At 41.0% G+C, this 14,344-nt stretch overlaps 1 non-coding gene across 1 annotated transcript; it reads right to left on the bottom strand.

Moving 5' to 3' along the window:
* Positions 1-351: 351 nt before the first annotated feature.
* On the bottom strand, positions 352-423 carry TRNAA-GGC. Its single transcript has one exon. It is a non-coding gene; the product is annotated as a tRNA-Ala (tRNA).
* Between the last annotated feature and the right edge of the window lie 13,921 nt (positions 424-14,344).

Raw genomic sequence — 14,344 nt, 5'->3', positions numbered from 1 at the left:
GTAGTAGAGAAAGGCAGACTGCTAGCATCACATTGCAGATACACAATGGGGTATTGTTGCTGGATCACACACAGGATAGACAATAGTCAGCATTTTGTGGTAAATCCAGAATTCTGTATACACAGTCATCTTAAATCTTGGAGGAGGACTGATTGTGGCTTTTCATAGTCTTGTATTGGTGTCATTTACTAGAATCCCCTGAGTCCTCTTAAGCATTTTAACCTAACGAACAGTACATTTTTCTGTTAAGGCACAGCTACCCCAAGGACCTGCTTAGATCAGACAAGGATCCCAACAACCTGTAGATGCTACATAGTTCATTCCATGTAGAATACTCCCAGACCTTTTAACTGGAGATGCCAAGGATTGAACCTGGGACCTTCTGTATGCCAAGCAGATGCTCTACCACTGAGCCACAGCCCCTTCAGAACATGTTCATTCCACTACACAAGTCTATGACCATAATAAAGATTGACTGACTCATTCTGGAGCACTTGTGCCGCATTCCCAGCAAAGAGGGGGTGAGGGGGAGGAGGCTGAATTGCCCAGCAAAGATGGCTCATTTTGCAGTGTACATGCCCCATTCCCCCAAGTTGGTTCTGGCTCAGAGATGGGGGAAGGGAGAAGAATATCCCAGGCCACAGATGGGACATGGTAAGGCAAAAGTGTGGGCTGTTAAGTGAGACTATGGAATGTGGAAAAGAGGAGCAACTAAAAGTTCCTGATGTTGTTCTTTGCAGTGGGAAACATAGACCACCAGGTAACCTTCCTTGGCCTCACTAATCTTCATCCTTCCCCCAGTCTACTATTCTACCTGTAGGACCTTCCAGTTCTTTGACCTCCCCTTTCAAGGCCTGTACATTGACAGTGGACATGGTAGGCTTTGGGCATGCAAGACCTCGGGGGGGGGGGGTTGGAGGGGCTTGGGCCAAGTTATAAACACTCTCAGAGGGAGAAGAGCTTTGGGGGCTGCTGACCTTTAACAGTTTAGAATATCTGATTTGGTTGTTGTAGGTTTTCTGGGCTGTGTGGCCGTGGTCTGGTAGATCTTGTTCCTAACGTTTCGCCTGCATCTGTGGTTGGCATCTTCAGAGGTGTATCACAGAGGGAAGCCTGTTACACACTGTGTCCAGTATGTAACAGACTTCCCTCTGTGATGCATCTCTGAAGATGCCAGTCACAGATGCAGGCAAAACATTAGGAACAAGATCTACCAGACCACGGCCACACAGCCCGGAAAACCCACAACAACCAGTTGAATCTGGCCGTGAAAGCCTTCAACAATACAATATCTGATTTGTCCTCCCCTCCCCGCCCCCCCCCGCCCGCCCCACCTCTCCTGAGGTGCTGCAAGTCCTGGAGCAGCCTAGAGTCAAATGGGGGGAGAGGGAGAGAATGGGATTTCCTCTCCTAACCCAATTTAAAATTGGAAGCTGTGTTATATTTGGCTTTGCCAAAGGCCCGGAATAGACCTGCCCCCTCATCTGATAGGCTTCGCCTTCCCCATTGAGCCTGACTTTATACTTTGGGAAAGGAGATGAGATAAAAACAGAGGGCCTGTTCATGTGCATTACGTGCCATCAAGTCACTTCTGATTTATGTGTCAATTACCTCCAAAACATCCTCTTGCGGACAGCCTTGATCAGGCTATGCAAACTGTGGGCTGTGGTTTCCTTTATTGAGTTTATCCATCTCATGGCGGGTCTCCCTCTTTTCCTACTGTCTTCAAAGTTTCCTAACATTATTGTCTTTCCCAGTGAGTTTGTTTCAATGACTACAGTAGCTTCAGTTTCGTCTAATTACCAGTCTAATTACCAGATAAAGCTTGTCTTGGGTTGTACTTTATCAGGCTGTGAAGGAGCATGAGGTGTGTTTGGTGTTTAAATATAAAGAATGAGCCAGAAACAGTATGAATATATGAAGAAAAATTACTCTGCCTGACTCAAAAGAACAGCAAAAAAACCCCATAAACTTTAATAGAAATGACTAAAAGTACTATATCCAACAGCCCAAATATAAACACTGGAAACAATAATGCAATACATGAACAACATTAACAGACAGAAAAGGGATTCCAAAATATGCACAAAAGATCATGAGTCTCTGTATAAATAATATCCCTTCAAATTGCAATATTTCTAAAAATTGCAATTTAATTGTAAGCATCAAGCAGACCTCCAGTAATCAAATCAACTGAAATGAAATGAATGCTTGTCCTTCATCAAAACATTGGAATATCCAAATAGTATCTTGGGTGTTGTGTGGTTTCCGGGCTGTATGGCCATGTTCTAGTAGCATTTTTTCCTTATGTTTCGCCTGCATCTGTGGCTGGCATCTTCAGAGGATCTGATGGTGGTAAAGCAAGTGGAGTATTCAGAGGATCTGATGGCTTTACTGCTGCACATAGCGGCAAAGAATCCAAACTTCACATACACGCTACATGGGTTAGTGCTATCAATCAGAGACCAGGAAAGGGATTTGGGCATCTTAGTTGATAGATCTATGGGAATGTCAACTCAATGCATGGCAGCTGTGAAAAAGGCAAACTCTGTGCTGGGGATAATTAAGAAAGGAATTGAGAATAAAACTGCAAAGATTGTCATGCCCTTTTTTTAAAAAATATTTTTTTATTGATATTTCGGAATTATTACAGATTTATAATGTGTACTTTATATACATCCTCCATATCTTTTTTCCCCTTTTTCCCCTCCCCCTCCTTCTTCTTCTCTTCTTTAGATGCGCAGCAGCAGGTCCATTCTTTTCAATCTTCTTGTCCATTTTTCTTCTGTAATTCCAATTTCGTTTAGCCAGTCTTTAAATTCCATCCAAATCTCCTTCATGTCCTTTTGTTTTTCTTGCCATATTTGATTTCTTGACATTGTGTGAAAATTTCTAATTGTATTTGCTCCATATATATTCCAACCATTTCTTGCATTTGGCTCCAGATTTTTTTTGTCCTTCCACCTCCAATGCTATTAAACTTTGTGCATAATGCTAGCTCTGATCATGAATTTTGAAAAGTTTTCTTTTCTTTGTTCTATTGTAATATGATCCACTAAGTACCTATAAATGAAATGTAAATCTATATTTATCTTTATTTTTACCTTTACATATTTTTCTATGTATTTTATCACATTTTCCCACATATTTTTTTACTTCTGTACATTCTAGCCACATATGGATATATATTTATTTTATCTCCCTGACAATGCCAACATTTGGACTGAGTCCACTTATCATATATGCCAACTGTTTTGATTGATTCTATACCATTTTAATATTAATTTCTTCTCTAGTTCTGCATATTTATCTATTTTTTATTTTATTTATATTGTCCTATAGTCCCCTTTTAATAAGCTTCTATGTCTTTCACTCCATCTTGTTACATTTTTCCATTATGGTTCTTAATCATAACCTTGATCCTTCTATCATACTTTTGTATAAGGAACAATCTAAGATTTGTCCTTTCTTTTCCCTCATATATATTTTATACAAGCTTTTCATTATACACTCTTCCCTCCCTCCTGAGGCTTTTGTCTTTTCCCAGACTCCCTTCTTAATAATAACCAGTTTTCTTTTACCTCCTTTCTAAAAAAAAAAATTTGGGAAACGGGTATTAATTCTCCTCTTTCATTGTACAGTTGTACAAATTTTGTATATTCCCTGTCTATGTAGAGATCCCATTGTTGTGCTCCCTTCCTGTCCTCAAAATGCCAAGGGAAAGCCGCATCCAGTAACCCCTGGCATCCATTTTCCTTCCATTCCTACTCCAGATTTTGCATTGAGTATTACCCTTCTAGGGCCTTTTAATTTTGTCTTTCTTTATTAATAGCTTGAACAACTTGAATATATCCTCAAAGCTACCCTTGTTCAAATTTATTTCATTTCTTAGAAACTTCATCCAGCTATCTTTTTTTCTCTCTTTGAATTCCCATCAAACTTTTTTATTTGAAATGCCTCAGTGGTAAACTTGTACTTTTGGGAGCCCCGCAGCCCATTAGTTTTTTTTAGACCATATAGACTATTTTATTCATCACTCTTGGTTTTTTTTTGATTAAATGTCTATAGTTTAATTTTTTCTTGTCCCATTCTTTCAAATTGTTTCTTCTTAATCTCTAACTGCAAAGTACAAACAGGGTTAGAAGAGTTTTGCATTATACACATTTTTAAATGCTACCTGTTCTCTTGGAATAGATAGATTCTTCACACTCCTTTAATTGCTTCGTTTTTTTTCCATACTGTAATTATATTTAAACATCTGTTCCTTCATTTGTTAATGTTATACCCAAATATTTAATCTTCTTCTTCACCCATTTTCCCTAGTAGTTTTTTTCTATATTTATTCCTAGGATTTCTCAGTTTTTCCACAACCACCAAACCAGAATGCTTTGAAGTCTTCAATATTATTTTTTAATTCTTTAAAGCCACCGATTAGTTGTTATTAATAATAAAACACCTGTAAAATTTGTCTTTATTTCTTCTTTATTTTATAGCCTTGATCTCGTCGTTATTTCTAATTTATCCGCTAGATATTCCATTGTTAATACGACGAGAAAGCGGACATCCTGTTTCAATAACTCTTTCTATCCCATTCTCTTCCCACCATCCATTTATCATAATCTTTTGCTTTATTGTTTTTGTATAATTTCTTTTAATATCGTTAGTAACCCTTCAAATCCTCCGCCTGTTCCATTATTTAAATAAATATGCATACAACTGTGTCAAATGCTTTATAGACATCTAATTTTATCATGGCATATTTTTTATCCTTCCATACCCATCACACTAATACATTTTCTATGGGATAGCTAATATCATTCTTCACTAACCGTATTGATCTTGGTCATTATTTTGGTAATATTGCCTTTATTCTATTCACACATTTTTAGTAAAATATTTTATAATCCTGGTTTAATAAACTTATAGAATTATATGATTCAACCTGTTCTGGATTGCGCCCTGGTTTTACAATATAGTGATTATTTCTGTTTCTCTACATGTTTCTGGTATTTTCTGTCCCTTTAATATCTTATTATATAAACTTTGTAATTCAGGTATTAATATTTCAAGCCATTACTTTGTAATACTCTGCTGTAAATCCATTCAAACCAGGAGACTTGTTGTTCTTTAATTCTTTTATTACTAAGCCTATTTCTTCTTGTGTTATATCTTCCTCCATACTTTGTTTCTCCTCCTGCATAGATCTTTTTTATGCATTTCTTCTGTCCTTTCTGTATCTATCCTTTTAAATAATTTTTGATAGAACTGTGCAAACCTTTGTCTGGATTCTTATATTTCCTGTTATTCTTTTCATTGTTTTCAATTTATTATTGCATTTAACTATTTGTTTTCTTTTTTTTCTTTTAAATAATTGGCTAGTTGTTTCATTGAATTCTGTATTGGTTCTTTGAAATTGATTTTTGACCCATGTGTCTTTTTTTTTCCATAACTCTGACTGATCTAATTCTTCCAGTTGTTTATTTAGTAGTTTTAATTCATTATAGTCTGTTATATTATTTCTATTCTGTAGTTTTATCTTCTGCAGTCTTTGATTTTTTCCGGCTAATTGATGTCTTTCCTTATTTAATGCCTTTTTCTGTCTTTTTTTGTATTTCTATACAATACCCTCTCATTAATGCTCCTCTCTATATCCTCACAACATCCCGTCTGAGCCTGTGTTTCTATATTCTAGGATATAATTATTTATTCCTTTCTGTAAGTTCTTCTTCTTTCTTTCATTCTTCATTATAATATTATCATATCTCCATCTATACTGTTTATCCTCTTTTGCCAGTCTGAATGTAGCTGTAAATTAACGAGCATGGTCTGAAATCCACTCTTTATGTGTAAATTGGATTCCTACACATTGTGTATAGACTCCATACCTTTGTCAATGAATGTAGTTCATGTATGTGAATTTTTTATGTCTGTTAGAATAGAAAAGTTGGTTGTTGTGTTTTTCCCATCTCCTCATACATACATTAGTTATAATTCATTGTTTAAAGTCCTTATAAGTTCTCAAATCCATATTACAGTCTCCACACTATTAATGTTTCTCCTTTATATTCCCTTTGTACTCTGTTAAATTGTTTTTTGTAGGAAACTCCCTTGTTTTTTGTTAGGTGCATATATCGCCTGTTGGTGTTTACTGTATCTCATTAAGGAAACCTTGTAACAAAAGCCATCTCCCATTTTGATCCTTCAATATTTTTTGCACTTGTATGTTTATATTATTTTTCGCTAAAATGGCCACCCCATTTTTCTTTCCCTCTGCTCTTGATTCACATAAGGTTTTCCAGCCCGGTAGCTTTATTAAAGGAGCAATATCTCTCTTTCTTTTATGCGTTTCTTGGATGCAAACCAAATCCCAGTTTTCTTTCTTAACTAGTTTGGCTAGTTTAAATCTTTTGAAATTGGAATTTAATCCGTTAATATTTACAGATACAAGTTTTAAATCTCCTGCCATAAGTAATACTTTTGTCTACTATTTCTCGGGCCTTGCTGCTGTTTCATATTCATTTTTTCCCCCACATTTCTTTCTCCCCCTTTCCAGATGTTCTGAGGAGAGATTCCTCCTCCCACATCTTGGATTTTCGGCTTCTGCGCGTCTTCCCTCCCTCCCCCCCCAGCTTATATTCTTAGACAATTCTCCTGTTAATGGCAATCAATCAATTTTAAAATTCTTATAACATTCAAATAAAAAGATACTTCTTAATACATACATACATATCCACTCAGATTGCATTTTACAACCTATATTTTCCCTCACAGAAGAGAGTTTTCTGTCCAAGCATTCCACTTCCATTTTTTTTTTGATGTTTACTGAAACAGTGTTGAAGCTTGATAATGCTATTCAAAAAAACAAATTTCTGGGAAATTTTCCCAGATTGTTAAAATAAAACAATGTTAGAACAGATTACAGTTTTAGTATCTTCTAAAAAACTACATACAAGAGTTATTTTGAAGTTAAGTGATTGTTATTCAAGTTAAATCTCTATTAGTACTTAGAGTGAAATGTTATATAGCCATTTAAAAGAATTTTTTGAAGAAGTTCTTGACTTATAAGTTATCTTTCTTTGGCGCTTTGAATCTGCCTGGTATCTTGCGTAAGTTGGCAGCCTGGTCCTGCATGTCTTCTTCTCTTCTGAATCACTGTCTGTCTGAGGTTCTGCAGCTTCCAAGGAAAGCACCCAGTTTATCCAGAAGTTGTTGTGCCTCCCTCGGGTTCTCCTTTGCTATATATTTCTGACATTGTTTTCTTAAAATGCAAAATCGCCATTGGTAAAATCCATGAGAATTTTTTATTTTGCTCTTATATAGGGCGCTTTGCAAAAGGCATTAGTGCTTTCCTTGATTTGCAGCTGCTTCTGGTGAGACGATCTTGTCTCACAAAATTTTCTTGCCTTTATATTAATCAGAGGCTGAGCATTTCAGCTTCCTTGTATAGTGTTTCTTTGATCTCTTCTGTAGTGCATTTAAAAAATAATGTCTGGAGTTCTTCTGTTTCCCTGAGAAAATCCTCTCTGTGGGCTCTATCTATCGCATTCCGGTGTCGTTTGGAATGTTTATAGAATTGAGCCACTGTATTAATTGGTTTTTTTATATCTGTTTCGGCCCTCCATTCTCGATCTCCAATTAAACTGTAAGGTTTGCACGCTCTTTTGTCTATCTGAGAGAGAGGCTATTTTTTTGATTTCAGAAAGTCAATATCATCAGTGTTTTTTCTTTTTATTTGTCTCTCGCTTTTTAATCACTCTCTCCGCTGGGTGTTAGAGAAAGTTTCTTTGACATATTCTTGTATGTCTTTTATCAATTGCAATCAGATTGATTCTGTGTTGTCTTAGTAAAGTCATCAAAGGAAGTTTTTATTTGATTTAAGTTAGCTCTAACAAATCTGTTTTGGTTACATAGTTTTCCTCTTACGCCATAAGTGTTTTGCTTCAGCCTTTATTCTTTTTAGTATTTTTAATTGGACTCCACCGGATGAGTTGTTTTTCGTCTCTTCAAAGCTGTCCGGTGTTCTCTCTTTTGAGTTCTCTGTTTTAAGTTGATTATTAGTCTTTATCTTCTCTTTTATGCCATTAAATCTTTGTTGCTTGCCGGGAGGGTGTCGAAAAGCGTCTAATCCTTGTCGGACATGCGCAGAAAAGCCGATTGTCATGCCCTTAATATAAAGCAGTGGTGAGACCGCACTTGAAGTACTGTGTTCAGTTCTGGTCACCACATCTCAAAAAGGATATCGAAGAGATAGAAAAAGTGCAGAGAAGGGCAATGAGGATGATTGAGGGATTGGAGCACCTTCCTTATGAGGAGAGGCTGCAGCGTTTGGGACTCTTTAGTTTGGATAGGAGATGCCTGAGGAGGGATATGATTGAAGTCTATAAAATTATGCATGGGGTAGAAAATGCTGACAGAGAGAATTTTTTCTCTCTTTCTCACAATACTAAAACCAGGGGGCATCCATTGAAAATGCTGGGGGGAAGAATTAGGACTAATAAAAGGAAACATTTCTTCACGCAAAGTGTGATAGGTGTTTGGAATTTGCTGCCACAGGAGGTGGTGATGGCCACAAACCTGGATAGCTTTAAAAGGGGCTTGGACAGATTTATGGAGGAGAAGTTAATGTATGGCTACCAATCTCGATCCTCTTTGATCTGAGATTGCAAATGCCTTAGCAGACCAGGTGCTCGGGAGCAGCAGCAGAAGAAGGCCATTGCTTTCACATCCTGCAGGTGAGCTCCCAAAGGTATCTGGTGGGCCACTGCGAGTAGCAGAGTGCTGTACTAGATGGACTCTGGTCTGATCCAGCAGGCTCGTTCTTATGTTCTTATGAAGATGCCAGCCACAGATGCAGGTGAAATGTCAGGAGAAAATCTACTAGAACACGGCCATACAATCTGGAAACCACACAACACCCCAGTGATTCCGGCTGTGAAAGCCTTTGACAATACAAATAGTATCTTGCTTGTTTCTCTGATGATAGAGGCTTGAAGTACTCCAGCTGCCAGATCTTACATGGATACCATGTAAAAAGACAAACTGGGCATGTATAAGCATGAATAAATGTCAAAAGTTGGAAGTACTCCAGTTGCCAGATGTTCAGCTGGATGCTGCGTCAGGAGATAAGCTGGCCACATGTAAATCTCAAATAGATATCCGTAGTGCTAACCCGGGTAAGTTAAACACTTTTGACCTTAGTCTTCTTCAGCCACGACAATAGTGACGTAGGTATAGATTTTTTATAAGGGGGTTGGGGTGTGGCCACGTCTCCCCAAGCCCTGCCCCTGGCCTCAGTGCTTATAAAAGCAGCTCTCCGAGGCCAGGGATGGCAGACTACCCTGCCCCGCCCCCTGCCCCGCCCCCCCGTCCCCCACCAGCTGGGCTCCCAGCTGCCAGCCTCTTCTGCCCTCCCCTCCGGGCAGAGGCGTAGCTTGGAAAAATGGAGCCCGGTGCAAAATCTGAGTTTTGCGCGCCGCTGTGATGCTGGAATCCACCCCAAAACAGCATCACTTTCAATGGTGTTTAAACTAAGGATCCCAGATTCTCCTTTTAAATCCACCGTAAAGGGAGAATCTAGGGTCCCCAGTTAAAACAAAATTGAAAGTGATGCTGTTTTGGGGTAAATTATCCCCCACCCTGAAACAGCATCACTTTCAATGTTTAAACTGGGGACCTCAGATTCTCCCTTTAAATCCATGCCAAAGGGGGGGGATTTAAAAGGAGAATCTGGGGAAATTTGGGGGATGCCTGCTGTCAGGGGTGCAATTGTTAAGCTAGCAGCACCAAAAATTTCAGGGTATCTTCAGGAGACTATCCTTCTGATACCACCCAGGTTTCATGAAGTTTGGTTCAGGGAGTTCAAAGTTATGGATGCTCAAAAGGGTAACCCCATCTACTATTAGCTCCCATTGGAAACAATGGGGATGGGGGCACCCACTTTGGGGGTCCATAACTTTGGACCCCCTGAACCAAACTTCACCAAACCTGGGTGGTATCATCAGGAGAGTCTCCCAAATAATCCCTGAAATTTTGCAGCTTCTAGCCCCGTGGTGGTGAACCTTTGGCACTCCAGATATTATGGACTACAATTCCCATCAGCCCCTGCCAGCATTATAACAATATACCAATTGGCCATGCTGTGTGCCCCCTGCAGGCCAAAAACCAAAAAAACATTTAAAAAATCAAAAAACCACAAACGGGCGCAGAGCTTCGGACATGTAATGGGAGGGTTTGAATCCGAGGAAACCCCCCCTTACCTACATCCTTGCATGACAATAATTTTAAAAATGTCCTGGAGTAGATGATGCTGAAATTTTTCTCTATGGGTTGAATTTTTATGTGTGCAGAGGGAATATTCAATCATTAGAGATAGGTAGAATAATGTAAAAGTATACTTATTCATTAACAGCTCATACAGGTCAACAAAATTTATTCTGTAATTTAAAAGAATTGCCAATTATATATGTATGTATAAAAATATGTAAATAATATATGGAGGGCACTATTTTGTATTTTTGTCCCCCTACACAAAAATGTAGACCCTGCCCTGTTATGCTCTTGAAAATTCCTTGGAGGTTAAAAGGTAATTACTATCCTATAGTAGCTGGCTGAAGATTTGTGTGTTACTTCAGACAGGCCCTGACTCTGCTACTTGTTGTGTTCTGTGTGAAATGGCCTAGAAATGGACATTGACAGTGAAAAGACTGAATAGAGTTGAACAATTTTTTGGAGGCCCCTAAAGTATTTAAGTTCTTTAACATGGGTGCTAATGGATCTGTGTTTGCTTGCCAAAATGCACCCACGGATGTCCATATTATGTCTGGTGCTGCCAAATGCTTGAAAGAGAATCCCTTGGCCCAGGTGTCCCCCAAAGCATCAAGCAGTTTAAATAATCTATTAACTTTAATTTGCTTACTAATTTATGCTATGAGTGCTCTGCTCTTTGCAGACACTCTTGGGTTACCTGCACTGGGAATTGAAAGGTAACCGGATGGCAGGCTTTCCTGCAAAGAGTTTCCTGCGGCTTGTGGTAATCTTTATTCCTATCTCAGGGGAGCCTGATGGCAATTAGTACTACAAGTTCTTGTCCCAGAGTGGCTTGGCTTTGCGAGAGTTCTTGAGGGACAGGTTGAGGAGACTCACAGGAGCAACAGGGAGTACAAAGCAGTTTAATTAGCTAGCTTAGAGGCTGCTTGAATGTCTCTTGGGGGGAAGTGCTTGGCAGGTTGAATTTTTGCTCTTCCTGCTCTGTTGAGAACCTTTCAACTACACTCGCTGTCAGGAGCCTGATGGTGGAAATTGAGGAACTGCAGAGCAGGAAGAAATGCTGTCAGCTTTCTTGTCCACTTTTGTAACTTAAGTACCCTTAATAGGCCCTCCTTCTTTCAGGCACAGTATACCGGTATATTATGCAAGTATAGACACTCTGCAATAAGGTCTGTATCATAGTAATTTAGAATCTATATAAAAGAAAGGGTTGCTGTATAAGTTAATTTAAAGAAAGAAATTGACAACTTCTCCAGCTTCTATACCAGGGGTATGGAAAATTGACCCTAGTCAAGCTGCTTAGAGACCAGATCTGCTAGCTGGCCATCATGATATCAACTCAACTCAATCAGTCATCCAGTCACCTCACAGTGCCAACTGAGTCAAAGAGCACCTACATGATACTACTTCCAATATAGTATTCTGCTTTACAGCTGGCATGCTGGACAATTGACTGCTTAAATATAAAAAATTAGCTATCTGTTTGACCACAGTAAAATAGTGTCAAATGTTAACTGAAGAAGAGAATACTATTAGGTATTTATTTATTTATTACACTTATATACCACCCTCCCCTGGAGGGCTCAGGGCGGTGGACAACAAAGCATAAAGATAGAGCACGATTTAAAACGGTAAATATCCGAAATTAATTAAAAATGGCTCTATATATATTAAAACCAGATCCCATTAAAAGCAGCGTATCAATATCAAGCACAACAGATGGCATCCTACTAACAAATCCCCTAAAAAGGGGGGGGGGATGGCAGGATCCTCAGATGTTATAAAAGGGGGGGCCATCAGCAGCCGGCCTCCCCAAAGGCCCAGTGGAACAGCTCGGCCTTGCAGGCCCTGCAGAACTCATTAAGATCCCGCAGGGCCCTCATAGCTGGAGGAAGAGCGTTCCACCAGGCAGGGGCCAGAGCTGTAAAGGCTCTGGCCCGGGTGGAGGCCAGCCGCATCATTGAGGGGCCAGGGATCACCAGCAGATTGGCCTCCGCTGAACGCAGGGGCTGTTTCGGGACATATGGGGCAAGACGGTCCCGCAGGTATGGAGGTCCCAGGCTGCACAAGGCCGCGCAACACCTTGAAAATGATTAGGAATTCAACCGGTAACCAATGCAGGCGGCGCAACACAGGTGAGATGTGATCTTTGGCGGCACCCCCTGTGAGCAAACAAGCCGCCGCATTCTGGACCAGTTTTAATTTCCAAATTAGATGCAAGGGAAAGCCCGCGTAGAGCGAGTTGCAATAGTCTAGCCTGGAGGTGACCGTTGCATGGATCACAGTAGCCAGGTCCGCTTGGGAGAGGAAAGGGGCCAGCCACTGGGCTTGACGAAGGTGGAAAAATGCAACCCGGGTTACATGGACTACCTGGGTCTTCATTGAAAGAGACGAATCCAGGTGGACCCCCAGGCTGCGAACGGAGGAGGCCGGTGCCAATGTAGTCCCCTCCCACACCGGCGGCTGGAAATCCCCAACCTCTCCCTCACGTCCCAACCATAGGATCTCCGTCTTCGATGGATTCAGCTTTAACCTGCTCCGGGTTTGATTCCCCGCTCTGCCGCCTGAGCTGTGGAGGCTTATCTGGGGAATTCAGATTAGCCTGTACACTCCCACACACGCCAGCTGGGTGACCTTGGGCTAGTCACAGCTTCTCGGAGCTCTCTCAGCCCCACCCACCTCACAGGGTGTTTGTTGTGAGGGGGGAAGTGCAAGGAGATTGTCAGCCCCTTTGAGTCTCCTGCAGGAGAGAAAGGGGGGATATAAATCCAAACTCTTCTTCTTCTTCTTCTGTTGTAACCGACCAGCAACCGCCTCCAAACAATGCTGGAGAGCTGCAAGGGCGATGACCGCTCCCCCCTCCATCAACAGAATGAGCTGAGTTTCATCAGCATATTGATGACAAGTCAGCCCAAAACTCCATACCAACCGAGCAAGGGGTCGCATATAGATATTAAATAATAGTGGGGACAGCAGCGCTCCCTGAGGCACACCACACTGAAGTGGGCACCTCCGGGAGGGTTGGTCCCCGCACCACACTTGCTGAGTCCGGTCCCGGAGAAATGAGGCAATCCACTGAAGGACAGTGCCTCGTACCCTGGAAGCGTCCAGGCGGTGGGCCAAAAGATTGTGATCGATCACATCAAACGCTGCGGTAAGATCTAATAATACCAACAGCGCCGATCTGCCTCGGTCTAGTTGTATACGGAGCATATCTGTGATGGCAACGAGAACAGTCTCCGTCCCATGCCCAGCACAGGAGCCGGACTGGAAGGGATCAAAAGCCCTGAAGCTGCTCCAACACCACTCTCTCAATTACCTTCCCCAGGAACGAAAGATTCGAAACGGGGGCGGTAATTGGCCAGATCTCCAGGATCTAACGATGGTCTTTTCAAGAGTGGGCGGACCACTGCCTCCTTCAGCCCACCCAGAAAAGCTCCTTGCTCAAGGGAGCTATTGATGATGTTCAACAGGTGGGGTCGTAACTCCGCCCAGCATGCTTTAATAAGCCAGGAGGGGCACGGATCCAGAGGACAGGTAGTAGGTCTAACAGCAGCCAGGACCCTGTCGACAGCGGTTTCTGAGAGCAGGGAAAACTGGGCCAAACAAGGGCCAGAGGACGGCAAGGGAGCCTCCAGTTCACCTATTGTCGCTAAGGTGGCAGGAAGATCCTGGCGGTAGAAGGTAGAAGACAATTTCCCTTTTTCTGCTCATGATGCTGCCATTTGTTTGCAGAAGCAGGAGGAAGGAGCTTCTGGAACTGCAGTCGTCAGGGGCAGATCTAGCACTGTTGCTCTTGACACAAGGCATTTTTAACCTGCTGTTCTCTTCCTAGTCTGAAGCAGATGACCCTGTATAAAACACATGGCAAATTACAGGGTTATTTAAAATAACTGGCAAATCAATTAACACAAATATTCAAAAAAATCTAATTCAGGCTGTCATATCATACATGCATCATAGCCATTATGGCTCTTCTAAATAATTCCCTTTTGCTTGAAAGCCAGCAAAATGGAGGCCTTAATAACTAGGAATGTTCAAACACTTAACAGTTCAGTAAGACTGTAATGTCAACACT

This window comes from Sphaerodactylus townsendi, linkage group LG05 (genome assembly GCF_021028975.2).
Source record: "Sphaerodactylus townsendi isolate TG3544 linkage group LG05, MPM_Stown_v2.3, whole genome shotgun sequence".
NCBI lineage: Eukaryota > Metazoa > Chordata > Lepidosauria > Squamata > Sphaerodactylidae > Sphaerodactylus > Sphaerodactylus townsendi.
This window is presented reverse-complemented; position numbering and strand designations above follow the sequence as displayed.